The following is a 26,723-nucleotide window of genomic DNA, read 5'->3' on the forward strand; positions in this document are numbered from 1 at the left end:
GCGTTTTTTCCTGAATATATTCAGGAAAAAACGCATACGCCCTTTTTGGCCAACCAAGCAAGCTTGCAAAGGAAATCTGCACTACAATGAAGTCTCACTTCCCCCCGGTCAAAAGGGCCATCTGAAAAAAGTGTAAAATCCAGAAAGGCAGGACAGGCCATGGAGAACTGGGAGCCTTGTTATGCTGATGGGCGGGATGTAAATTGCCAACAGACACTCGGGAGAAGTGTATGGTGTTTCCTGAAACATCTAAAAAACAAAGCAACAGAGCCTAGGGCACTTCCACTTATGGTCCTATAGCTTAGGGAAATTAAAATCAAAAAGACACAGCCACCCCAAAGTTTGGGACGCCTCTGTTTACAAGAACCTCGTTTACAGTACAAGTTCAACATCGCAGAAAGTGAAAAATGGATAAAGAAGTTGTGGTATTTACTTACAAAGCAATATCACTCAGCAATGAAATCTATGTCATCAGGCCCTTAGCAGCACAATGAGTGGATTCAGGTATGATGATTCTAACTGAAATAAGTCACACAGAAAAAGAAACATCATAAGATATCAGTAATACACGGAATGTAAACTTGGCTACACAGGAACTGAATTACAGAACAGAACAGGGTCTCAAATTTAGAAAACCAACTTATGCTTGCTTAAGGGGAAAGGTGAGTTGGGGTGCTGCATAAAACCAGAGATTGAAATGAGCACAGATAAAGTTCCTTAAGCCAAATATGGAATAGACAAGAGCTACTCCTTGCTCAACGAAATGGACTCAACACCGCATATTAAATGCCTAAGAATGTACCTGACTAGTAAGTATCTTAAAACCTATGGATTGCTATGTCTCCGAAAGAGAATCAAGCATGTGTACAGGGGCATAAACGCAGCAGTGATAGGATTGGAGAGGTTCGGTGAGCAAATGAAGACCCTTTGAAGTCATATTGCATGGTACCCATTCCACGGGTTTCAACTACCCAGGTTTAAGGTATTCTTCCTTCAGCTAAAACATGCATGTGGAACCTAGAGTATGATCAACCATGTGATCGGGAGACGTGTTCAAATATGTCTCAGTTTTCGTACCCTGGTACTCGGGTGCAACATTCCAGACGCTTTACTAACACCCTCCCGACTTGGAGAGTCAGTCCCTTTAACCTCCTGTTTGGCCCAGTTTGCAATTTCTGCGGAAGATGAACAGGAATAGCGAGAACCAATGAGAGACTAGCTGGAAGGTGTCTGGACGGGCAAATTTAACTCTCATTTCCCACCAGGAAGAGGAATTAACCAAAGGCTCAGCGTGCCGTGCCGGAACCAGATTAGGGCCTGAAGCCATCCTGCGGTGTTGCGGCCAGCTCAAAAGAAAGCGAGTTGAAGAAAGGAGCTCAGGGGCACTGTAATTCACAAACCTGCAGAGTTATAAATGACAGCTATCGTCCAAAAATATACTGAAGTAAGGCTGCCAAGAGGACTTGAAAGCGGGGCAGAATTGCAGGAAACTGATTTCAGGAGGCAGACTGGAATTGCATTGAAAGCATAGGAAAAGAGGCAGAACGTCCACAATGACGCACTTGGCCAAAAAGGGCATATGCGTTTTTTCCTGAATATATTCAGGAAAAAACGCATATGCCCTTTTTGGCCAACCAAGCAAGCTTGCAAAGGAAATCTGCACTACAATGAAGTCTCACTTCCCCCCGGTCAAAAGGGCCATCTGAAAAAAGTGTAAAATCCAGAAAGGCAGGACAGGCCATGGAGAACTGGGAGCCTTGTTATGCTGATGGGCGGGATGTAAATTGCCAACAGACACTCGGGAGAAGTGTATGGTGTTTCCTGAAACATCTAAAAAACAAAGCAACAGAGCCTAGGGCACTTCCACTTATGGTCCTATAGCTTAGGGAAATTAAAATCAAAAAGACACAGCCACCCCAAAGTTTGGGACGCCTCTGTTTACAAGAACCTCGTTTACCGTACAAGTTCAACATCGCAGAAAGTGAAAAATGGATAAAGAAGTTGTGGTATTTACTTACAAAGCAATATCACTCAGCAATGAAATCTATGTCATCAGGCCCTTAGCAGCACAATGAGTGGATTCAGGTATGATGATTCTAACTGAAATAAGTCACACAGAAAAAGAAACATCATAAGATATCAGTAATACACGGAATGTAAACTTGGCTACACAGGAACTGAATTACAGAACAGAACAGGGTCTCAAATTTAGAAAACCAACTTATGCTTGCTTAAGGGTAAAGGTGAGTTGGGGTGCTGCATAAAACCAGAGATTGAAATGAGCACAGATAAAGTTCCTTAAGCCAAATATGGAATAGACAAGAGCTACTCCTTGCTCAACGAAATGGACTCAACACCGCATATTAAATGCCTAAGAATGTACCTGACTAGTAAGTATCTTAAAACCTATGGATTGCTATGTCTCCGAAAGAGAATCAAGCATGTGTACAGGGACATAAACGCAGCAGTGATAGGATTGGAGAGGTTCGGTGAGCAAATGAAGACCCTTTGAAGTCATATTGCATGGTACCCATTCCACGGGTTTCAACTACCCAGGTTTAAGGTATTCTTCCTTCAGCTAAAACATGCATGTGGAACCTAGAGTATGATCAACCATGTGATCGGGAGACGTGTTCAAATATGTCTCAGTTTTCATACCCTGGTACTCGGGTGCAACATTCCAGACGCTTTACTAACACCCTCCCGACTTGGAGAGTCAGTCCCTTTAACCTCCTGTTTGGCCCAGTTTGCAATTTCTGCGGAAGATGAACAGGAATAGCGAGAACCAATGAGAGACTAGCTGGAAGGTGTCTGGACGGGCAAATTTAACTCTCATTTCCCACCAGGAAGAGGAATTAACCAAAGGCTCAGCGTGCCGTGCCGGAACCAGATTAGGGCCTGAAGCCATCCTGCGGTGTTGCGGCCAGCTCAAAAGAAAGCGAGTTGAAGAAAGGAGCTCAGGGGCACTGTAATTCACAAACCTGCAGAGTTATAAATGACAGCTATCGTCCAAAAATATACTGAAGTAAGGCTGCCAAGAGGACTTGAAAGCGGGGCAGAATTGCAGGAAACCGATTTCAGGAGGCAGACTGGAATTGCATTGAAAGCATAGGAAAAGAGGCAGAACGTCCACAATGATGCACTTGGCCAAAAAGGGCGTATGCGTTTTTTCCTGAATATATTCAGGAAAAAACGCATACGCCCTTTTTGGCCAACCAAGCAAGCTTGCAAAGGAAATCTGCACTACAATGAAGTCTCACTTCCCCCCGGTCAAAAGGGCCATCTGAAAAAAGTGTAAAATCCAGAAAGGCAGGACAGGCCATGGAGAACTGGGAGCCTTGTTATGCTGATGGGCGGGATGTAAATTGCCAACAGACACTCGGGAGAAGTGTATGGTGTTTCCTGAAACATCTAAAAAACAAAGCAACAGAGCCTAGGGCACTTCCACTTATGGTCCTATAGCTTAGGGAAATTAAAATCAAAAAGACACAGCCACCCCAAAGTTTGGGACGCCTCTGTTTACAAGAACCTCATTTACCGTACAAGTTCAACATCGCAGAAAGTGAAAAATGGATAAAGAAGTTGTGGTATTTACTTACAAAGCAATATCACTCAGCAATGAAATCTATGTCATCAGGCCCTTAGCAGCACAATGAGTGGATTCAGGTATGATGATTCTAACTGAAATAAGTCACACAGAAAAAGAACCATCATAAGATATCAGTAATACACGGAATGTAAACTTGGCTACACAGGAACTGAATTACAGAACAGAACAGTGTCTCAAATTTAGAAAACCAACTTATGCTTGCTTAAGGGTAAAGGTGAGTTGGGGTGCTGCATAAAACCAGAGATTGAAATGAACACAGATAAAGTTCCTTAAGCCAAATATGGAATAGACAAGAGCTACTCCTTGCTCAATGAAATGGACTCAACACCGCATATTAAATGCCTAAGAATGTACCTGACTAGTAAGTATCTTAAAACCTATGGATTGCTATGTCTCCGAAAGAGAATCAAGCATGTGTACAGGGGCATAAACGCAGCAGTGATAGGATTGGAGAGGTTCGGTGAGCAAATGAAGACCCTTTGAAGTCATATTGCATGGTACCCATTCCACGGGTTTCAACTACCCAGGTTTAAGGTATTCTTCCTTCAGCTAAAACATGCATGTGGAACCTAGAGTATGATCAACCATGTGATTGGGAGACGTGTTCAAATATGTCTCAGTTTTCGTACCCTGGTACTCGGGTGCAACATTCCAGACGCTTTACTAACACCCTCCCGACTTGGAGAGTCAGTCCCTTTAACCTCCTGTTTGGCCCAGTTTGCAATTTCTGCGGAAGATGAACAGGAATAGCGAGAACCAATGAGAGACTAGCTGGAGGTGTCTGGACGGGCAAATTTAACTCTCATTTCCCACCAGGAAGAGGAATTAACCAAAGGCTCAGCGTGCCGTGCCGGAACCAGATTAGGGCCTGAAGCCATCCTGCGGTGTTGCGGCCAGCTCAAAAGAAAGCGAGTTGAAGAAAGGAGCTCAGGGGCACTGTAATTCACAAACCTGCAGAGTTATAAATGACAGCTATCGTCCAAAAATATACTGAAGTAAGGCTGCCAAGAGGACTTGAAAGCGGGGCAGAATTGCAGGAAACCGATTTCAGGAGGTAGACTGGAATTGCATTGAAAGCATAGGAAAAGAGGCAGAACGTCCACAATGATGCACTTGGCCAAAAAGGGCGTATGCGTTTTTTCCTGAATATATTCAGGAAAAAACGCATACGCCCTTTTTGGCCAACCAAGCAAGCTTGCAAAGGAAATCTGCACTACAATGAAGTCTCACTTCCCCCCGGTCAAAAGGGCCATCTGAAAAAAGTGTAAAATCCAGAAAGGCAGGACAGGCCATGGAGAACTGGGAGCCTTGTTATGCTGATGGGCGGGATGTAAATTGCCAACAGACACTCGGGAGAAGTGTATGGTGTTTCCTGAAACATCTAAAAAACAAAGCAACAGAGCCTAGGGCACTTCCACTTATGGTCCTATAGCTTAGGGAAATTAAAATCAAAAAGACACAGCCACCCCAAAGTTTGGGACGCCTCTGTTTACAAGAACCTCGTTTACAGTACAAGTTCAACATCGCAGAAGGTGAAAAATGGATAAAGAAGTTGTGGTATTTACTTACAAAGCAATATCACTCAGCAATGAAATCTATGTCATCAGGCCCTTAGCAGCACAATGAGTGGATTCAGGTATGATGATTCTAACTGAAATAAGTCACACAGAAAAAGAAACATCATAAGATATCAGTAATACACGGAATGTAAACTTGGCTACACAGGAACTGAATTACAGAACAGAACAGGGTCTCAAATTTAGAAAACCAACTTATGCTTGCTTAAGGGGAAAGGTGAGTTGGGGTGCTGCATAAAACCAGAGATTGAAATGAGCACAGATAAAGTTCCTTAAGCCAAATATGGAATAGACAAGAGCTACTCCTTGCTCAACGAAATGGACTCAACACCCCATATTAAATGCCTAAGAATGTACCTGACTAGTAAGTATCTTAAAACCTATGGATTGCTATGTCTCCGAAAGAGAATCAAGCATGTGTACAGGGACATAAACGCAGCAGTGATAGGATTGGAGAGGTTCGGTGAGCAAATGAAGACCCTTTGAAGTCATATTGCATGGTACCCATTCCACGGGTTTCAACTACCCAGGTTTAAGGTATTCTTCCTTCAGCTAAAACATGCATGTGGAACCTAGAGTATGATCAACCATGTGATCGGGAGACGTGTTCAAATATGTCTCAGTTTTCATACCCTGGTACTCGGGTGCAACATTCCAGACGCTTTACTAACACCCTCCCGACTTGGAGAGTCAGTCCCTTTAACCTCCTGTTTGGCCCAGTTTGCAATTTCTGCGGAAGATGAACAGGAATAGCGAGAACCAATGAGAGACTAGCTGGAAGGTGTCTGGACGGGCAAATTTAACTCTCATTTCCCACCAGGAAGAGGAATTAACCAAAGGCTCAGCGTGCCGTGCCAGAACCAGATTAGGGCCTGAAGCCATCCTGCGGTGTTGCGGCCAGCTCAAAAGAAAGCGAGTTGAAGAAAGGAGCTCAGGGGCACTGTAATTCACAAACCTGCAGAGTTATAAATGACAGCTATCGTCCAAAAATATACTGAAGTAAGGCTGCCAAGAGGACTTGAAAGCGGGGCAGAATTGCAGGAAACCGATTTCAGGAGGCAGACTGGAATTGCATTGAAAGCATAGGAAAAGAGGCAGAACGTCCACAATGATGCACTTGGCCAAAAAGGGCGTATGCGTTTTTTCCTGAATATATTCAGGAAAAAACGCATACGCCCTTTTTGGCCAACCAAGCAAGCTTGCAAAGGAAATCTGCACTACAATGAAGTCTCACTTCCCCCCGGTCAAAAGGGCCATCTGAAAAAAGTGTAAAATCCAGAAAGGCAGGACAGGCCATGGAGAACTGGGAGCCTTGTTATGCTGATGGGCGGGATGTAAATTGCCAACAGACACTCGGGAGAAGTGTATGGTGTTTCCTGAAACATCTAAAAAACAAAGCAACAGAGCCTAGGGCACTTCCACTTATGGTCCTATAGCTTAGGGAAATTAAAATCAAAAAGACACAGCCACCCCAAAGTTTGGGACGCCTCTGTTTACAAGAACCTCGTTTACCGTACAAGTTCAACATCGCAGAAAGTGAAAAATGGATAAAGAAGTTGTGGTATTTACTTACAAAGCAATATCACTCAGCAATGAAATCTATGTCATCAGGCCCTTAGCAGCACAATGAGTGGATTCAGGTATGATGATTCTAACTGAAATAAGTCACACAGAAAAAGAACCATCATAAGATATCAGTAATACACGGAATGTAAACTTGGCTACACAGGAACTGAATTACAGAACAGAACAGTGTCTCAAATTTAGAAAACCAACTTATGCTTGCTTAAGGGTAAAGGTGAGTTGGGGTGCTGCATAAAACCAGAGATTGAAATGAACACAGATAAAGTTCCTTAAGCCAAATATGGAATAGACAAGAGCTACTCCTTGCTCAATGAAATGGACTCAACACCGCATATTAAATGCCTAAGAATGTACCTGACTAGTAAGTATCTTAAAACCTATGGATTGCTATGTCTCCGAAAGAGAATCAAGCATGTGTACAGGGGCATAAACGCAGCAGTGATAGGATTGGAGAGGTTCGGTGAGCAAATGAAGACCCTTTGAAGTCATATTGCATGGTACCCATTCCACGGGTTTCAACTACCCAGGTTTAAGGTATTCTTCCTTCAGCTAAAACATGCATGTGGAACCTAGAGTATGATCAACCATGTGATTGGGAGACGTGTTCAAATATGTCTCAGTTTTCGTACCCTGGTACTCGGGTGCAACATTCCAGACGCTTTACTAACACCCTCCCGACTTGGAGAGTCAGTCCCTTTAACCTCCTGTTTGGCCCAGTTTGCAATTTCTGCGGAAGATGAACAGGAATAGCGAGAACCAATGAGAGACTAGCTGGAGGTGTCTGGACGGGTAAATTTAACTCTCATTTCCCACCAGGAAGAGGAATTAACCAAAGGCTCAGCGTGCCGTGCCGGAACCAGATTAGGGCCTGAAGCCATCCTGCGGTGTTGCGGCCAGCTCAAAAGAAAGCGAGTTGAAGAAAGGAGCTCAGGGGCACTGTAATTCACAAACCTGCAGAGTTATAAATGACAGCTATCGTCCAAAAATATACTGAAGTAAGGCTGCCAAGAGGACTTGAAAGCGGGGCAGAATTGCAGGAAACCGATTTCAGGAGGTAGACTGGAATTGCATTGAAAGCATAGGAAAAGAGGCAGAACGTCCACAATGATGCACTTGGCCAAAAAGGGCGTATGCGTTTTTTCCTGAATATATTCAGGAAAAAACGCATACGCCCTTTTTGGCCAACCAAGCAAGCTTGCAAAGGAAATCTGCACTACAATGAAGTCTCACTTCCCCCCGGTCAAAAGGGCCATCTGAAAAAAGTGTAAAATCCAGAAAGGCAGGACAGGCCATGGAGAACTGGGAGCCTTGTTATGCTGATGGGCGGGATGTAAATTGCCAACAGACACTCGGGAGAAGTGTATGGTGTTTCCTGAAACATCTAAAAAACAAAGCAACAGAGCCTAGGGCACTTCCACTTATGGTCCTATAGCTTAGGGAAATTAAAATCAAAAAGACACAGCCACCCCAAAGTTTGGGACGCCTCTGTTTACAAGAACCTCGTTTACAGTACAAGTTCAACATCGCAGAAGGTGAAAAATGGATAAAGAAGTTGTGGTATTTACTTACAAAGCAATATCACTCAGCAATGAAATCTATGTCATCAGGCCCTTAGCAGCACAATGAGTGGATTCAGGTATGATGATTCTAACTGAAATAAGTCACACAGAAAAAGAAACATCATAAGATATCAGTAATACACGGAATGTAAACTTGGCTACACAGGAACTGAATTACAGAACAGAACAGGGTCTCAAATTTAGAAAACCAACTTATGCTTGCTTAAGGGGAAAGGTGAGTTGGGGTGCTGCATAAAACCAGAGATTGAAATGAGCACAGATAAAGTTCCTTAAGCCAAATATGGAATAGACAAGAGCTACTCCTTGCTCAACGAAATGGACTCAACACCGCATATTAAATGCCTAAGAATGTACCTGACTAGTAAGTATCTTAAAACCTATGGATTGCTATGTCTCCGAAAGAGAATCAAGCATGTGTACAGGGACATAAACGCAGCAGTGATAGGATTGGAGAGGTTCGGTGAGCAAATGAAGACCCTTTGAAGTCATATTGCATGGTACCCATTCCACGGGTTTCAACTACCCAGGTTTAAGGTATTCTTCCTTCAGCTAAAACATGCATGTGGAACCTAGAGTATGATCAACCATGTGATCGGGAGACGTGTTCAAATATGTCTCAGTTTTCATACCCTGGTACTCGGGTGCAACATTCCAGACGCTTTACTAACACCCTCCCGACTTGGAGAGTCAGTCCCTTTAACCTCCTGTTTGGCCCAGTTTGCAATTTCTGCGGAAGATGAACAGGAATAGCGAGAACCAATGAGAGACTAGCTGGAAGGTGTCTGGACGGGCAAATTTAACTCTCATTTCCCACCAGGAAGAGGAATTAACCAAAGGCTCAGCGTGCCGTGCCGGAACCAGATTAGGGCCTGAAGCCATCCTGCGGTGTTGCGGCCAGCTCAAAAGAAAGCGAGTTGAAGAAAGGAGCTCAGGGGCACTGTAATTCACAAACCTGCAGAGTTATAAATGACAGCTATCGTCCAAAAATATACTGAAGTAAGGCTGCCAAGAGGACTTGAAAGCGGGGCAGAATTGCAGGAAACCGATTTCAGGAGGCAGACTGGAATTGCATTGAAAGCATAGGAAAAGAGGCAGAACGTCCACAATGATGCACTTGGCCAAAAAGGGCGTATGCGTTTTTTCCTGAATATATTCAGGAAAAAACGCATACGCCCTTTTTGGCCAACCAAGCAAGCTTGCAAAGGAAATCTGCACTACAATGAAGTCTCACTTCCCCCCGGTCAAAAGGGCCATCTGAAAAAAGTGTAAAATCCAGAAAGGCAGGACAGGCCATGGAGAACTGGGAGCCTTGTTATGCTGATGGGCGGGATGTAAATTGCCAACAGACACTCGGGAGAAGTGTATGGTGTTTCCTGAAACATCTAAAAAACAAAGCAACAGAGCCTAGGGCACTTCCACTTATGGTCCTATAGCTTAGGGAAATTAAAATCAAAAAGACACAGCCACCCCAAAGTTTGGGACGCCTCTGTTTACAAGAACCTCGTTTACCGTACAAGTTCAACATCGCAGAAAGTGAAAAATGGATAAAGAAGTTGTGGTATTTACTTACAAAGCAATATCACTCAGCAATGAAATCTATGTCATCAGGCCCTTAGCAGCACAATGAGTGGATTCAGGTATGATGATTCTAACTGAAATAAGTCACACAGAAAAAGAACCATCATAAAATATCAGTAATACACGGAATGTAAACTTGGCTACACAGGAACTGAATTACAGAACAGAACAGTGTCTCAAATTTAGAAAACCAACTTATGCTTGCTTAAGGGTAAAGGTGAGTTGGGGTGCTGCATAAAACCAGAGATTGAAATGAACACAGATAAAGTTCCTTAAGCCAAATATGGAATAGACAAGAGCTACTCCTTGCTCAATGAAATGGACTCAACACCGCATATTAAATGCCTAAGAATGTACCTGACTAGTAAGTATCTTAAAACCTATGGATTGCTATGTCTCCGAAAGAGAATCAAGCATGTGTACAGGGACATAAACGCAGCAGTGATAGGATTGGAGAGGTTCGGTGAGCAAATGAAGACCCTTTGAAGTCATATTGCATGGTACCCATTCCACGGGTTTCAACTACCCAGGTTTAAGGTATTCTTCCTTGAGCTAAAACATGCATGTGGAACCTAGAGTATGATCAACCATGTGATTGGGAGACGTGTTCAAATATGTCTCAGTTTTCGTACCCTGGTACTCGGGTGCAACATTCCAGACGCTTTACTAACACCCTCCCGACTTGGAGAGTCAGTCCCTTTAACCTCCTGTTTGGCCCAGTTTGCAATTTCTGCGGAAGATGAACAGGAATAGCGAGAACCAATGAGAGACTAGCTGGAGGTGTCTGGACGGGCAAATTTAACTCTCATTTCCCACCAGGAAGAGGAATTAACCAAAGGCTCAGCGTGCCGTGCCGGAACCAGATTAGGGCCTGAAGCCATCCTGCGGTGTTGCGGCCAGCTCAAAAGAAAGCGAGTTGAAGAAAGGAGCTCAGGGGCACTGTAATTCACAAACCTGCAGAGTTATAAATGACAGCTATCGTCCAAAAATATACTGAAGTAAGGCTGCCAAGAGGACTTGAAAGCGGGGCAGAATTGCAGGAAACCGATTTCAGGAGGTAGACTGGAATTGCATTGAAAGCATAGGAAAAGAGGCAGAACGTCCACAATGATGCACTTGGCCAAAAAGGGCGTATGCGTTTTTTCCTGAATATATTCAGGAAAAAACGCATACGCCCTTTTTGGCCAACCAAGCAAGCTTGCAAAGGAAATCTGCACTACAATGAAGTCTCACTTCCCCCCGGTCAAAAGGGCCATCTGAAAAAAGTGTAAAATCCAGAAAGGCAGGACAGGCCATGGAGAACTGGGAGCCTTGTTATGCTGATGGGCGGGATGTAAATTGCCAACAGACACTCGGGAGAAGTGTATGGTGTTTCCTGAAACATCTAAAAAACAAAGCAACAGAGCCTAGGGCACTTCCACTTATGGTCCTATAGCTTAGGGAAATTAAAATCAAAAAGACACAGCCACCCCAAAGTTTGGGACGCCTCTGTTTACAAGAACCTCGTTTACAGTACAAGTTCAACATCGCAGAAGGTGAAAAATGGATAAAGAAGTTGTGGTATTTACTTACAAAGCAATATCACTCAGCAATGAAATCTATGTCATCAGGCCCTTAGCAGCACAATGAGTGGATTCAGGTATGATGATTCTAACTGAAATAAGTCACACAGAAAAAGAAACATCATAAGATATCAGTAATACACGGAATGTAAACTTGGCTACACAGGAACTGAATTACAGAACAGAACAGGGTCTCAAATTTAGAAAACCAACTTATGCTTGCTTAAGGGGAAAGGTGAGTTGGGGTGCTGCATAAAACCAGAGATTGAAATGAGCACAGATAAAGTTCCTTAAGCCAAATATGGAATAGACAAGAGCTACTCCTTGCTCAACGAAATGGACTCAACACCGCATATTAAATGCCTAAGAATGTACCTGACTAGTAAGTATCTTAAAACCTATGGATTGCTATGTCTCCGAAAGAGAATCAAGCATGTGTACAGGGACATAAACGCAGCAGTGATAGGATTGGAGAGGTTCGGTGAGCAAATGAAGACCCTTTGAAGTCATATTGCATGGTACCCATTCCACGGGTTTCAACTACCCAGGTTTAAGGTATTCTTCCTTCAGCTAAAACATGCATGTGGAACCTAGAGTATGATCAACCATGTGATCGGGAGACGTGTTCAAATATGTCTCAGTTTTCGTACCCTGGTACTCGGGTGCAACATTCCAGACGCTTTACTAACACCCTCCCGACTTGGAGAGTCAGTCCCTTTAACCTCCTGTTTGGCCCAGTTTGCAATTTCTGCGGAAGATGAACAGGAATAGCGAGAACCAATGAGAGACTAGCTGGAAGGTGTCTGGACGGGCAAATTTAACTCTCATTTCCCACCAGGAAGAGGAATTAACCAAAGGCTCAGCGTGCCGTGCCGGAACCAGATTAGGGCCTGAAGCCATCCTGCGGTGTTGCGGCCAGCTCAAAAGAAAGCGAGTTGAAGAAAGGAGCTCAGGGGCACTGTAATTCACAAACCTGCAGAGTTATAAATGACAGCTATCGTCCAAAAATATACTGAAGTAAGGCTGCCAAGAGGACTTGAAAGCGGGGCAGAATTGCAGGAAACCGATTTCAGGAGGCAGACTGGAATTGCATTGAAAGCATAGGAAAAGAGGCAGAACGTCCACAATGATGCACTTGGCCAAAAAGGGCGTATGCGTTTTTTCCTGAATATATTCAGGAAAAAACGCATACGCCCTTTTTGGCCAACCAAGCAAGCTTGCAAAGGAAATCTGCACTACAATGAAGTCTCACTTCCCCCCGGTCAAAAGGGCCATCTGAAAAAAGTGTAAAATCCAGAAAGGCAGGACAGGCCATGGAGAACTGGGAGCCTTGTTATGCTGATGGGCGGGATGTAAATTGCCAACAGACACTCGGGAGAAGTGTATGGTGTTTCCTGAAACATCTAAAAAACAAAGCAACAGAGCCTAGGGCACTTCCACTTATGGTCCTATAGCTTAGGGAAATTAAAATCAAAAAGACACAGCCACCCCAAAGTTTGGGACGCCTCTGTTTACAAGAACCTCGTTTACCGTACAAGTTCAACATCGCAGAAAGTGAAAAATGGATAAAGAAGTTGTGGTATTTACTTACAAAGCAATATCACTCAGCAATGAAATCTATGTCATCAGGCCCTTAGCAGCACAATGAGTGGATTCAGGTATGATGATTCTAACTGAAATAAGTCACACAGAAAAAGAACCATCATAAGATATCAGTAATACACGGAATGTAAACTTGGCTACACAGGAACTGAATTACAGAACAGAACAGTGTCTCAAATTTAGAAAACCAACTTATGCTTGCTTAAGGGTAAAGGTGAGTTGGGGTGCTGCATAAAACCAGAGATTGAAATGAACACAGATAAAGTTCCTTAAGCCAAATATGGAATAGACAAGAGCTACTCCTTGCTCAATGAAATGGACTCAACACCGCATATTAAATGCCTAAGAATGTACCTGACTAGTAAGTATCTTAAAACCTATGGATTGCTATGTCTCCGAAAGAGAATCAAGCATGTGTACAGGGGCATAAACGCAGCAGTGATAGGATTGGAGAGGTTCGGTGAGCAAATGAAGACCCTTTGAAGTCATATTGCATGGTACCCATTCCACGGGTTTCAACTACCCAGGTTTAAGGTATTCTTCCTTCAGCTAAAACATGCATGTGGAACCTAGAGTATGATCAACCATGTGATTGGGAGACGTGTTCAAATATGTCTCAGTTTTCGTACCCTGGTACTCGGGTGCAACATTCCAGACGCTTTACTAACACCCTCCCGACTTGGAGAGTCAGTCCCTTTAACCTCCTGTTTGGCCCAGTTTGCAATTTCTGCGGAAGATGAACAGGAATAGCGAGAACCAATGAGAGACTAGCTGGAGGTGTCTGGACGGGCAAATTTAACTCTCATTTCCCACCAGGAAGAGGAATTAACCAAAGGCTCAGCGTGCCGTGCCGGAACCAGATTAGGGCCTGAAGCCATCCTGCGGTGTTGCGGCCAGCTCAAAAGAAAGCGAGTTGAAGAAAGGAGCTCAGGGGCACTGTAATTCACAAACCTGCAGAGTTATAAATGACAGCTATCGTCCAAAAATATACTGAAGTAAGGCTGCCAAGAGGACTTGAAAGCGGGGCAGAATTGCAGGAAACCGATTTCAGGAGGTAGACTGGAATTGCATTGAAAGCATAGGAAAAGAGGCAGAACGTCCACAATGATGCACTTGGCCAAAAAGGGCGTATGCGTTTTTTCCTGAATATATTCAGGAAAAAACGCATACGCCCTTTTTGGCCAACCAAGCAAGCTTGCAAAGGAAATCTGCACTACAATGAAGTCTCACTTCCCCCCGGTCAAAAGGGCCATCTGAAAAAAGTGTAAAATCCAGAAAGGCAGGACAGGCCATGGAGAACTGGGAGCCTTGTTATGCTGATGGGCGGGATGTAAATTGCCAACAGACACTCGGGAGAAGTGTATGGTGTTTCCTGAAACATCTAAAAAACAAAGCAACAGAGCCTAGGGCACTTCCACTTATGGTCCTATAGCTTAGGGAAATTAAAATCAAAAAGACACAGCCACCCCAAAGTTTGGGACGCCTCTGTTTACAAGAACCTCGTTTACAGTACAAGTTCAACATCGCAGAAGGTGAAAAATGGATAAAGAAGTTGTGGTATTTACTTACAAAGCAATATCACTCAGCAATGAAATCTATGTCATCAGGCCCTTAGCAGCACAATGAGTGGATTCAGGTATGATGATTCTAACTGAAATAAGTCACACAGAAAAAGAAACATCATAAGATATCAGTAATACACGGAATGTAAACTTGGCTACACAGGAACTGAAATACAGAACAGAACAGGGTCTCAAATTTAGAAAACCAACTTATGCTTGCTTAAGGGGAAAGGTGAGTTGGGGTGCTGCATAAAACCAGAGATTGAAAGAGCACAGATAAAGTTCCTTAAGCCAAATATGGAATAGACAAGAGCTACTCCTTGCTCAACGAAATGGACTCAACACCGCATATTAAATGCCTAAGAATGTACCTGACTAGTAAGTATCTTAAGACCTATGGATTGCTATGTCTCCGAAAGAGAATCAAGCATGTGTACAGGGGCATAAACGCAGCAGTGATAGGATTGGAGAGGTTCGGTGAGCAAATGAAGACCCTTTGAAGTCATATTGCATGGTACCCATTCCACGGGTTTCAACTACCCAGGTTTAAGGTATTCTTCCTTCAGCTAAAACATGCATGTGGAACCTAGAGTATGATCAACCATGTGATCGGGAGACGTGTTCAAATATGTCTCAGTTTTCGTACCCTGGTACTCGGGTGCAACATTCCAGACGCTTTACTAACACCCTCCCGACTTGGAGAGTCAGTCCCTTTAACCTCCTGTTTGGCCCAGTTTGCAATTTCTGCGGAAGAGGAACAGGAATAGCGAGAACCAATGAGAGACTAGCTGGAGGTGTCTGGACGGGCAAATTTAACTCTCATTTCCCACCAGGAAGAGGAATTAACCAAAGGCTCAGCTTGCCGTGCCGGAACCAGATTAGGGCCTGAAGCCATCCTGCGGTGTTGCGGCCAGCTCAAAAGAAAGCGAGTTGAAGAAAGGAGCTCAGGGGCACTGTAATTCACAAACCTGCAGAGTTATAAATGACAGCTATCGTCCAAAAATATACTGAAGTAAGGCTGCCAAGAGGACTTGAAAGCGGGGCAGAATTGCAGGAAACCGATTTCAGGAGGCAGACTGGAATTGCATTGAAAGCATAGGAAAAGAGGCAGAACGTCCACAATGATGCACTTGGCCAAAAAGGGCGTATGCGTTTTTTCCTGAATATATTCAGGAAGAAACGCATACGCCCTTTTTGGCCAACCAAGCAAGCTTGCAAAGGAAATCTGCACTACAATGAAGTCTCACTTCCCCCCGGTCAAAAGGGCCATCTGAAAAAAGTGTAAAATCCAGAAAGGCAGGACAGGCCATGGAGAACTGGGAGCCTTGTTATGCTGATGGGCGGGATGTAAATTGCCAACAGACACTCGGGAGAAGTGTATGGTGTTTCCTGAAACATCTAAAAAACAAAGCAACAGAGCCTAGGGCACTTCCACTTATGGTCCTATAGCTTAGGGAAATTAAAATCAAAAAGACACAGCCACCCCAAAGTTTGGGACGCCTCTGTTTACAAGAACCTCGTTTACAGTACAAGTTCAACATCGCAGAAAGTGAAAAATGGATAAAGAAGTTGTGGTATTTACTTACAAAGCAATATCACTCAGCAATGAAATCTATGTCATCAGGCCCTTAGCAGCACAATGAGTGGATTCAGGTATGATGATTCTAACTGAAATAAGTCACACAGAAAAAGAAACATCATAAGATATCAGTAATACACGGAATGTAAACTTGGCTACACAGGAACTGAATTACAGAACAGAACAGGGTCTCAAATTTAGAAAACCAACTTATGCTTGCTTAAGGGTAAAGGTGAGTTGGGGTGCTGCATAAAACCAGAGATTGAAATGAGCACAGATAAAGTTCCTTAAGCCAAATATGGAATAGACAAGAGCTACTCCTTGCTCAATGAAATGGACTCAACACCGCATATTAAATGCCTAAGAATGTACCTGACTAGTAAGTATCTTAAAACCTATGGATTGCTATGTCTCCGAAAGAGAATCAAGCATGTGTACAGGGGCATAAACGCAGCAGTGATAGGATTGGAGAGGTTCGGTGAGCAAATGAAGACCCTTTGAAGTCATATTGCATGGTACCCATTCCACGGGTTTCAACTACCCAGGTTTAAGGTATTCTTCCTTCAGCTAAAACATGCATGTGGAACCTAGAGTATGATCAACCATGTGATCGGGAGACATGTTCAAATATGTCTCAGTTTTCCTCCCCTGGTACTCGGGTGCAACATTCCAGACGCTTTACTAACACCCTCCCGACTTGGAGAGTCAGTCCCTTTAACCTCCTGTTTGGCCCAGTTTGCAATTTCTGCGGAAGATGAACAGGAATAGCGAGAACCAATGAGAGACTAGCTGGAGGTGTCTGGACGGGTAAATTTAACTCTCATTTCCCACCAGGAAGAGGAATTAACCAAAGGCTCAGCGTGCCGTGCCGGAACCAGATTAGGGCCTGAAGCCATCCTGCGGTGTTGCGGCCAGCTCAAAAGAAAGCGAGTTGAAGAAAGGAGCTCAGGGGCACTGTAATTCACAAACCTGCAGAGTTATAAATGACAGCTATCGTCCAAAAATATACTGAAGTAAGGCTGCCAAGAGGATTTGAAAGCGGGGCAGAATTGCAGGAAACCGATTTCAGGAGGTAGACTGGAATTGCATTGAAAGCATAGGAAAAGAGGCAGAACGTCCACAATGATGCACTTGGCCAAAAAGGGCGTATGCGTTTTTTCCTGAATATATTCAGGAAAAAACGCATACGCCCTTTTTGGCCAACCAAGCAAGCTTGCAAAGGAAATCTGCACTACAATGAAGTCTCACTTCCCCCCGGTCAAAAGGGCCATCTGAAAAAAGTGTAAAATCCAGAAAGGCAGGACAGGCCATGGAGAACTGGGAGCCTTGTTATGCTGATGGGCGGGATGTAAATTGCCAACAGACACTCGGGAGAAGTGTATGGTGTTTCCTGAAACATCTAAAAAACAAAGCAACAGAGCCTAGGGCACTTCCACTTATGGTCCTATAGCTTAGGGAAATTAAAATCAAAAAGACACAGCCACCCCAAAGTTTGGGACGCCTCTGTTTACAAGAACCTCGTTTACCGTACAAGTTCAACATCGCAGAAAGTGAAAAATGGATAAAGAAGTTGTGGTATTTACTTACAAAGCAATATCACTCAGCAATGAAATCTATGTCATCAGGCCCTTAGCAGCACAATGAGTGGATTCAGGTATGATGATTCTAACTGAAATAAGTCACACAGAAAAAGAAACATCATAAGATATCAGTAATACACGGAATGTAAACTTGGCTACACAGGAACTGAATTACAGAACAGAACAGGGTCTCAAATTTAGAAAACCAACTTACGCTTGCTTAAGGGGAAAGGTGAGTTGGGGTGCTGCATAAAACCAGAGATTGAAATGAGCACAGATAAAGTTCCTTAAGCCAAATATGGAATAGACAAGAGCTACCTCTTGCTCAACGAAATGGACTCAACACCGCATATAAAATGCCTAAGAATGTACCTGACTAGTAAGTATCTTAAAACCTATGGATTGCTATGTCTCCGAAAGAGAATCAAGCATGTGTACAGGGGCATAAACGCAGCAGTGATAGGATTGGAGAGGTTCGGTGAGCAAATGAAGACCCTTTGAAGTCATATTGCATGGTACCCATTCCACGGGTTTCAACTACCCAGGTTTAAGGTATTCTTCCTTCAGCTAAAACATGCATGTGGAACCTAGAGTATGATCAACCATGTGATCGGGAGACGTGTTCAAATATGTCTCAGTTTTCGTACCCTGGTACTCGGGTGCAACATTCCAGACGCTTTACTAACACCCTCCCGACTTGGAGAGTCAGTCCCTTTAACCTCCTGTTTGGCCCAGTTTGCAATTTCTGCGGAAGATGAACAGGAATAGCGAGAACCAATGAGAGACTAGCTGGAAGGTGTCTGGACGGGCAAATTTAACTCTCATTTCCCACCAGGAAGAGGAATTAACCAAAGGCTCAGCGTGCCGTGCCGGAACCAGATTAGGGCCTGAAGCCATCCTGCGGTGTTGCGGCCAGCTCAAAAGAAAGCGAGTTGAAGAAAGGAGCTCAGGGGCACTGTAATTCACAAACCTGCAGAGTTATAAATGACAGCTATCGTCCAAAAATATACTGAAGTAAGGCTGCCAAGAGGACTTGAAAGCGGGGCAGAATTGCAGGAAACCGATTTCAGGAGGCAGACTGGAATTGCATTGAAAGCATAGGAAAAGAGGCAGAACGTCCACAATGATGCACTTGGCCAAAAAGGGCGTATGCGTTTTTTCCTGAATATATTCAGGAAAAAACGCATACGCCCTTTTTGGCCAACCAAGCAAGCTTGCAAAGGAAATCTGCACTACAATGAAGTCTCACTTCCCCCCGGTCAAAAGGGCCATCTGAAAAAAGTGTAAAATCCAGAAAGGCAGGACAGGCCATGGAGAACTGGGAGCCTTGTTATGCTGATGGGCGGGATGTAAATTGCCAACAGACACTCGGGAGAAGTGTATGGTGTTTCCTGAAACATCTAAAAAACAAAGCAACAGAGCCTAGGGCACTTCCACTTATGGTCCTATAGCTTAGGGAAATTAAAATCAAAAAGACACAGCCACCCCAAAGTTTGGGACGCCTCTGTTTACAAGAACCTCGTTTACCGTACAAGTTCAACATCGCAGAAAGTGAAAAATGGATAAAGAAGTTGTGGTATTTACTTACAAAGCAATATCACTCAGCAATGAAATCTATGTCATCAGGCCCTTAGCAGCACAATGAGTGGATTCAGGTATGATGATTCTAACTGAAATAAGTCACACAGAAAAAGAACCATCATAAGATATCAGTAATACACGGAATGTAAACTTGGCTACACAGGAACTGAATTACAGAACAGAACAGGGTCTCAAATTTAGAAAACCAACTTATGCTTGCTTAAGGGGAAAGGTGAGTTGGGGTGCTGCATAAAACCAGAGATTGAAATGAGCACAGATAAAGTTCCTTAAGCCAAATATGGAATAGACAAGAGCTACTCCTTGCTCAACGAAATGGACTCAACACCGCATATTAAATGCCTAAGAATGTACCTGACTAGTAAGTATCTTAAAACCTATGGATTGCTATGTCTCCGAAAGAGAATCAAGCATGTGTACAGGGGCATAAACGCAGCAGTGATAGGATTGGAGAGGTTCGGTGAGCAAATGAAGACCCTTTGAAGTCATATTGCATGGTACCCATTCCACGGGTTTCAACTACCCAGGTTTAAGGTATTCTTCCTTCAGCTAAAACATGCATGTGGAACCTAGAGTATGATCAACCATGTGATCGGGAGACGTGTTCAAATATGTCTCAGTTTTCGTACCCTGGTACTCGGGTGCAACATTCCAGACGCTTTACTAACACCCTCCCGACTTGGAGAGTCAGTCCCTTTAACCTCCTGTTTGGCCCAGTTTGCAATTTCTGCGGAAGATGAACAGGAATAGCGAGAACCAATGAGAGACTAGCTGGAGGTGTCTGGACGGGCAAATTTAACTCTCATTTCCCACCAGGAAGAGGAATTAACCAAAGGCTCAGCGTGCCGTGCCGGAACCAGATTAGGGCCTGAAGCCATCCTGCGGTGTTGCGGCCAGCTCAAAAGAAAGCGAGTTGAAGAAAGGAGCTCAGGGGCACTGTAATTCACAAACCTGCAGAGTTATAAATGACAGCTATCGTCCAAAAATATACTGAAGTAAGGCTGCCAAGAGGACTTGAAAGCGGGGCAGAATTGCAGGAAACCGATTTCAGGAGGTAGACTGGAATTGCATTGAAAGCATAGGAAAAGAGGCATAACGTCCACACTGATGCACTTGGCCAAAAAGGGCGTATGCGTTTTTTCCTGAATATATTCAGGAAAAAACGCATACGCCCTTTTTGGCCAACCAAGCAAGCTTGCAAAGGAAATCTTAACTACAATGAAGTCTCACTTCCCCCCGGTCAAAAGGGCCATCTGAAAAAAGTGTAAAATCCAGAAAGGCAGGACAGGCCATGGAGAACTGGGAGCCTTGTTATGCTGATGGGCGGGATGTAAATTGCCAACAGACACTCGGGAGAAGTGTATGGTGTTTCCTGAAACATCCAAAAAACAAAGCAACAGAGCCTAGGGCACTTCCACTTATGGTCCTATAGCTTAGGGAAATTAAAATCAAAAAGACACAGCCACCCCAAAGTTTGGGACGCCTCTGTTTACAAGAACCTCGTTTACAGTACAAGTTCAACATCGCAGAAAGTGAAAAATGGATAAAGAAGTTGTGGTATTTACTTACAAAGCAATATCACTCAGCAATGAAATCTATGTCATCAGGCCCTTAGCAGCACAATGAGTGGATTCAGGTATGATGATTCTAACTGAAATAAGTCACACAGAAAAAGAAACATCATAAGATATCAGTAATACACGGAATGTAAACTTGGCTACACAGGAACTGAATTACAGAACAGAACAGGGTCTCAAATTTAGAAAACCAACTTATGCTTGCTTAAGGGGAAAGGTGAGTTGGGGTGCTGCATAAAACCAGAGATTGAAATGAGCACAGATAAAGTTCCTTAAGCCAAATATGGAATAGACAAGAGCTACTCCTTGCTCAACGAAATGGACTCAACACCGCATATTAAATGCCTAAGAATGTACCTGACTAGTAAGTATCTTAAAACCTATGGATTGCTATGTCTCCGAAAGAGAATCAAGCATGTGTACAGGGGCATAAACGCAGCAGTGATAGGATTGGAGAGGTTCGGTGAGCAAATGAAGACCCTTTGAAGTCATATTGCATGGTACCCATTCCACGGGTTTCAACTACCCAGGTTTAAGGTATTCTTCCTTCAGCTAAAACATGCATGTGGAACCTAGAGTATGATCAACCATGTGATCGGGAGACGTGTTCAAATATGTCTCAGTTTTCGTACCCTGGTACTCGGGTGCAACATTCCAGACGCTTTACTAACACCCTCCCGACTTGGAGAGTCAGTCCCTTTAACCTCCTGTTTGGCCCAGTTTGCAATTTCTGCGGAAGAGGAACAGGAATAGCGAGAACCAATGAGAGACTAGCTGGAAGGTGTCTGGACGGGCAAATTTAACTCTCATTTCCCACCAGGAAGAGGAATTAACCAAAGGCTCAGCGTGCCGTGCCGGAACCAGATTAGGGCCTGAAGCCATCCTGCGGTGTTGCGGCCAGCTCAAAAGAAAGCGAGTTGAAGAAAGGAGCTCAGGGGCACTGTAATTCACAAACCTGCAGAGTTATAAATGACAGCTATCGTCCAAAAATATACTGAAGTAAGGCTGCCAAGAGGACTTGAAAGCGGGGCAGAATTGCAGGAAACCGATTTCAGGAGGCAGACTGGAATTGCATTGAAAGCATAGGAAAAGAGGCAGAACGTCCACAATGATGCACTTGGCCAAAAAGGGCGTATGCGTTTTTTCCTGAATATATTCAGGAAAAAACGCATACGCCCTTTTTGGCCAACCAAGCAAGCTTGCAAAGGAAATCTGCACTACAATGAAGTCTCACTTCCCCCCGGTCAAAAGGGCCATCTGAAAAAAGTGTAAAATCCAGAAAGGCAGGACAGGCCATGGAGAACTGGGAGCCTTGTTATGCTGATGGGCGGGATGTAAATTGCCAACAGACACTCGGGAGAAGTGTATGGTGTTTCCTGAAACATCTAAAAAACAAAGCAACAGAGCCTAGGGCACTTCCACTTATGGTCCTATAGCTTAGGGAAATTAAAATCAAAAAGACACAGCCACCCCAAAGTTTGGGACGCCTCTGTTTACAAGAACCTCGTTTACAGTACAAGTTCAACATCGCAGAAAGTGAAAAATGGATAAAGAAGTTGTGGTATTTACTTACAAAGCAATATCACTCAGCAATGAAATCTATGTCATCAGGCCCTTAGCAGCACAATGAGTGGATTCAGGTATGATGATTCTAACTGAAATAAGTCACACAGAAAAAGAAACATCATAAGATATCAGTAATACACGGAATGTAAACTTGGCTACACAGGAACTGAATTACAGAACAGAACAGGGTCTCAAATTTAGAAAACCAACTTATGCTTGCTTAAGGGGAAAGGTGAGTTGGGGTGCTGCATAAAACCAGAGATTGAAATGAGCACAGATAAAGTTCCTTAAGCCAAATATGGAATAGACAAGAGCTACTCCTTGCTCAACGAAATGGACTCAACACCGCATATTAAATGCCTAAGAATGTACCTGACTAGTAAGTATCTTAAAACCTATGGATTGCTATGTCTCCGAAAGAGAATCAAGCATGTGTACAGGGGCATAAACGCAGCAGTGATAGGATTGGAGAGGTTCGGTGAGCAAATGAAGACCCTTTGAAGTCATATTGCATGGTACCCATTCCACGGGTTTCAACTACCCAGGTTTAAGGTATTCTTCCTTCAGCTAAAACATGCATGTGGAACCTAGAGTATGATCAACCATGTGATCGGGAGACGTGTTCAAATATGTCTCAGTTTTCATACCCTGGTACTCGGGTGCAACATTCCAGACGCTTTACTAACACCCTCCCGACTTGGAGAGTCAGTCCCTTTAACCTCCTGTTTGGCCCAGTTTGCAATTTCTGCGGAAGAGGAATAGGAATAGCGAGAACCAATGAGAGACTAGCTGGAAGGTGTCTGGACGGGCAAATTTAACTCTCATTTCCCACCAGGAAGAGGAATTAACCAAAGGCTCAGCGTGCCGTGCCGGAACCAGATTAGGGCCTGAAGCCATCCTGCGGTGTTGCGGCCAGCTCAAAAGAAAGCGAGTTGAAGAAAGGAGCTCAGGGGCACTGTAATTCACAAACCTGCAGAGTTATAAATGACAGCTATCGTCCAAAAATATACTGAAGTAAGGCTGCCAAGAGGACTTGAAAGCGGGGCAGAATTGCAGGAAACCGATTTCAGGAGGTAGACTGGAATTGCATTGAAAGCATAGGAAAAGAGGCAGAACGTCCACAATGATGCACTTGGCCAAAAAGGGCGTATGCGTTTTTTCCTGAATATATTCAGGAAAAAACGCATACGCCCTTTTTGGCCAACCAAGCAAGCTTGCAAAGGAAATCTGCACTACAATGAAGTCTCACTTCCCCCCGGTCAAAAGGGCCATCTGAAAAAAGTGTAAAATCCAGAAAGGCAGGACAGGCCATGGAGAACTGGGAGCCTTGTTATGCTGATGGGCGGGATGTAAATTGCCAACAGACACTCGGGAGAAGTGTATGGTGTTTCCTGAAACATCCAAAAAACAAAGCAACAGAGCCTAGGGCACTTCCACTTATGGTCCTATAGCTTAGGGAAATTAAAATCAAAAAGACACAGCCACCCCAAAGTTTGGGACGCCTCTGTTTACAAGAACCTCGTTTACAGTACAAGTTCAACATCGCAGAAAGTGAAAAATGGATAAAGAAGTTGTGGTATTTACTTACAAAGCAATATCACTCAGCAATGAAATCTATGTCATCAGGCCCTTAGCAGCACAATGAGTGGATTCAGGTATGATGATTCTAACTGAAATAAGTCACACAGAAAAAGAAACATCATAAGATATCAGTAATACACGGAATGTAAACTTGGCTACACAGGAACTGAATTACAGAACAGAACAGGGTCTCAAATTTAGAAAACCAACTTATGCTTTCTTAAGGGTAAAGGTGAGTTGGGGTGCTGCATAAAACCAGAGATTGAAATGAGCACAGATAAAATTCCTTAAGCCAAATATGGAATAGACAAGAGCTACTCCTTGCTCAACGAAATGGACTCAACACCGCATATTAAATGCCTAAGAATGTACCTGACTAGTAAGTATCTTAAAACCTATGGATTGCTATGTCTCCGAAAGAGAATCAAGCATGTGTACAGGGGCATAAACGCAGCAGTGATAGGATTGGAGAGGTTCGGTGAGCAAATGAAGACCCTTTGAAGTCATATTGCATGGTACCCATTCCACGGGTTTCAACTACCCAGGTTTAAGGTATTCTTCCTTCAGCTAAAACATGCATGTGGAACCTAGAGTATGATCAACCATGTGATCGGGAGACGTGTTCAAATATGTCTCAGTTTTCGTACCCTGGTACTCGGGTGCAACATTCCAGACGCTTTACTAACACCCTCCCGACTTGGAGAGTCAGTCCCTTTAACCTCCTGTTTGGCCCAGTTTGCAATTTCTGCGGAAGATGAACAGGAATAGCGAGAACCAATGAGAGACTAGCTGGAGGTGTCTGGACGGGCAAATTTAACTCTCATTTCCCACCAGGAAGAGGAATTAACCAAAGGCTCAGTGTGCCGTGCCGGAACCAGATTAGGGCCTGAAGCCATCCTGTGGTGTTGCGGCCAGCTCAAAAGAAAGCGAGTTGAAGAAAGGAGCTCAGGGGCACTGTAATTCACAAACCTGCAGAGTTATAAATGACAGCTATCGTCCAAAAATATACTGAAGTAAGGCTGCCAAGAGGACTTGAAAGCGGGGCAGAATTGCAGGAAACCGATTTCAGGAGGTAGACTGGAATTGCATTGAAAGCATAGGAAAAGAGGCAGAACGTCCACAATGATGCACTTGGCCATAAAGGGTGTATGCGTTTTTTCCTGAATATATTCAGGAAGAAACGCATACGCCCTTTTTGGCCAACCAAGCAAGCTTGCAAAGGAAATCTGCACTACAATGAAGTCTCACTTCCCCCCGGTCAAAAGGGCCATCTGAAAAAAGTGTAAAATCCAGAAAGGCAGGACAGGCCATGGAGAACTGGGAGCCTTGTTATGCTGATGGGCGGGATGTAAATTGCCAACAGACACTCGGGAGAAGTGTATGGTGTTTCCTGAAACATCTAAAAAACAAAGCAACAGAGCCTAGGGCACTTCCACTTATGGTCCTATAGCTTAGGGAAATTAAAATCAAAAAGACACAGCCACCCCAAAGTTTGGGACGCCTCTGTTTACAAGAACCTCGTTTACAGTACAAGTTCAACATCGCAGAAAGTGAAAAATGGATAAAGAAGTTGTGGTATTTACTTACAAAGCAATATCCCTCAGCAATGAAATCTATGTCATCAGGCCCTTAGCAGCACAATGAGTGGATTCAGGTATGATGATTCTAACTGAAATAAGTCACACAGAAAAAGAAACATCATAAGATATCAGTAATACACGGAATGTAAACTTGGCTACACAGGAACTGAATTACAGAACAGAACAGGGTCTCAAATTTAGAAAACCAACTTATGCTTGCTTAAGGGGAAAGGTGAGTTGGGGTGCTGCATAAAACCAGAGATTGAAATGAGCACAGATAAAGTTCCTTAAGCCAAATATGGAATAGACAAGAGCTACTCCTTGCTCAACGAAATGGACTCAACACCGCATATTAAACGCCTAAGAATGTACCTGACTAGTAAGTATCTTAAAACCTATGGATTGCTATGTCTCCAAAAGAGAATCAAGCGTGTGTACAGGGGCATAAACGCAGCAGTGATAGGATTGGAGAGGTTCTGTGAGCAAATGAAGACCCTTTGAAGTCATATTGCATGGTACCCATTCCACGGGTTTCAACTACCCAGGTTTAAGGTATTCTTCCTTCAGCTAAAACATGCATGTGGAACCTAGAGTATGATCAACCATGTGATCGGGAAATGTGTTCAAATATGTCTCAGTTTTCGTACCCTGGAACTCGGGTGCAACATTCCAGACGCTTTACTAACACCCTCCCGACTTGGAGAGTCAGTCCCTTTAACCTCCTGTTTGGCCCAGTTTGCAAATTCTGCGGAAGATGAACAGGAATAGCGAGAACCAACGAGAGACTAGATGGAGGTGTCTGGACGGGCAAATTTAACTCTCATTTCCCACCAGGAAGAGGAATTAACCAAAGGCTCAGAGTGCCGTGCCGGAACCAGATTAGGGCCTGAAGCCATCCTGCGGTGTTGCGGCCAGCTCAAAAGAAAGCGAGTTGAAGAAAGGAGCTCAGGGGCACTGTAATTCACAAACCTGCAGAGTTATAAATGACAGCTATCGTCCAAAAATA

Source organism: Pseudorca crassidens, unplaced genomic scaffold (assembly GCF_039906515.1).
Source record: "Pseudorca crassidens isolate mPseCra1 unplaced genomic scaffold, mPseCra1.hap1 Scaffold_46, whole genome shotgun sequence".
Lineage (NCBI taxonomy): Eukaryota > Metazoa > Chordata > Mammalia > Artiodactyla > Delphinidae > Pseudorca > Pseudorca crassidens.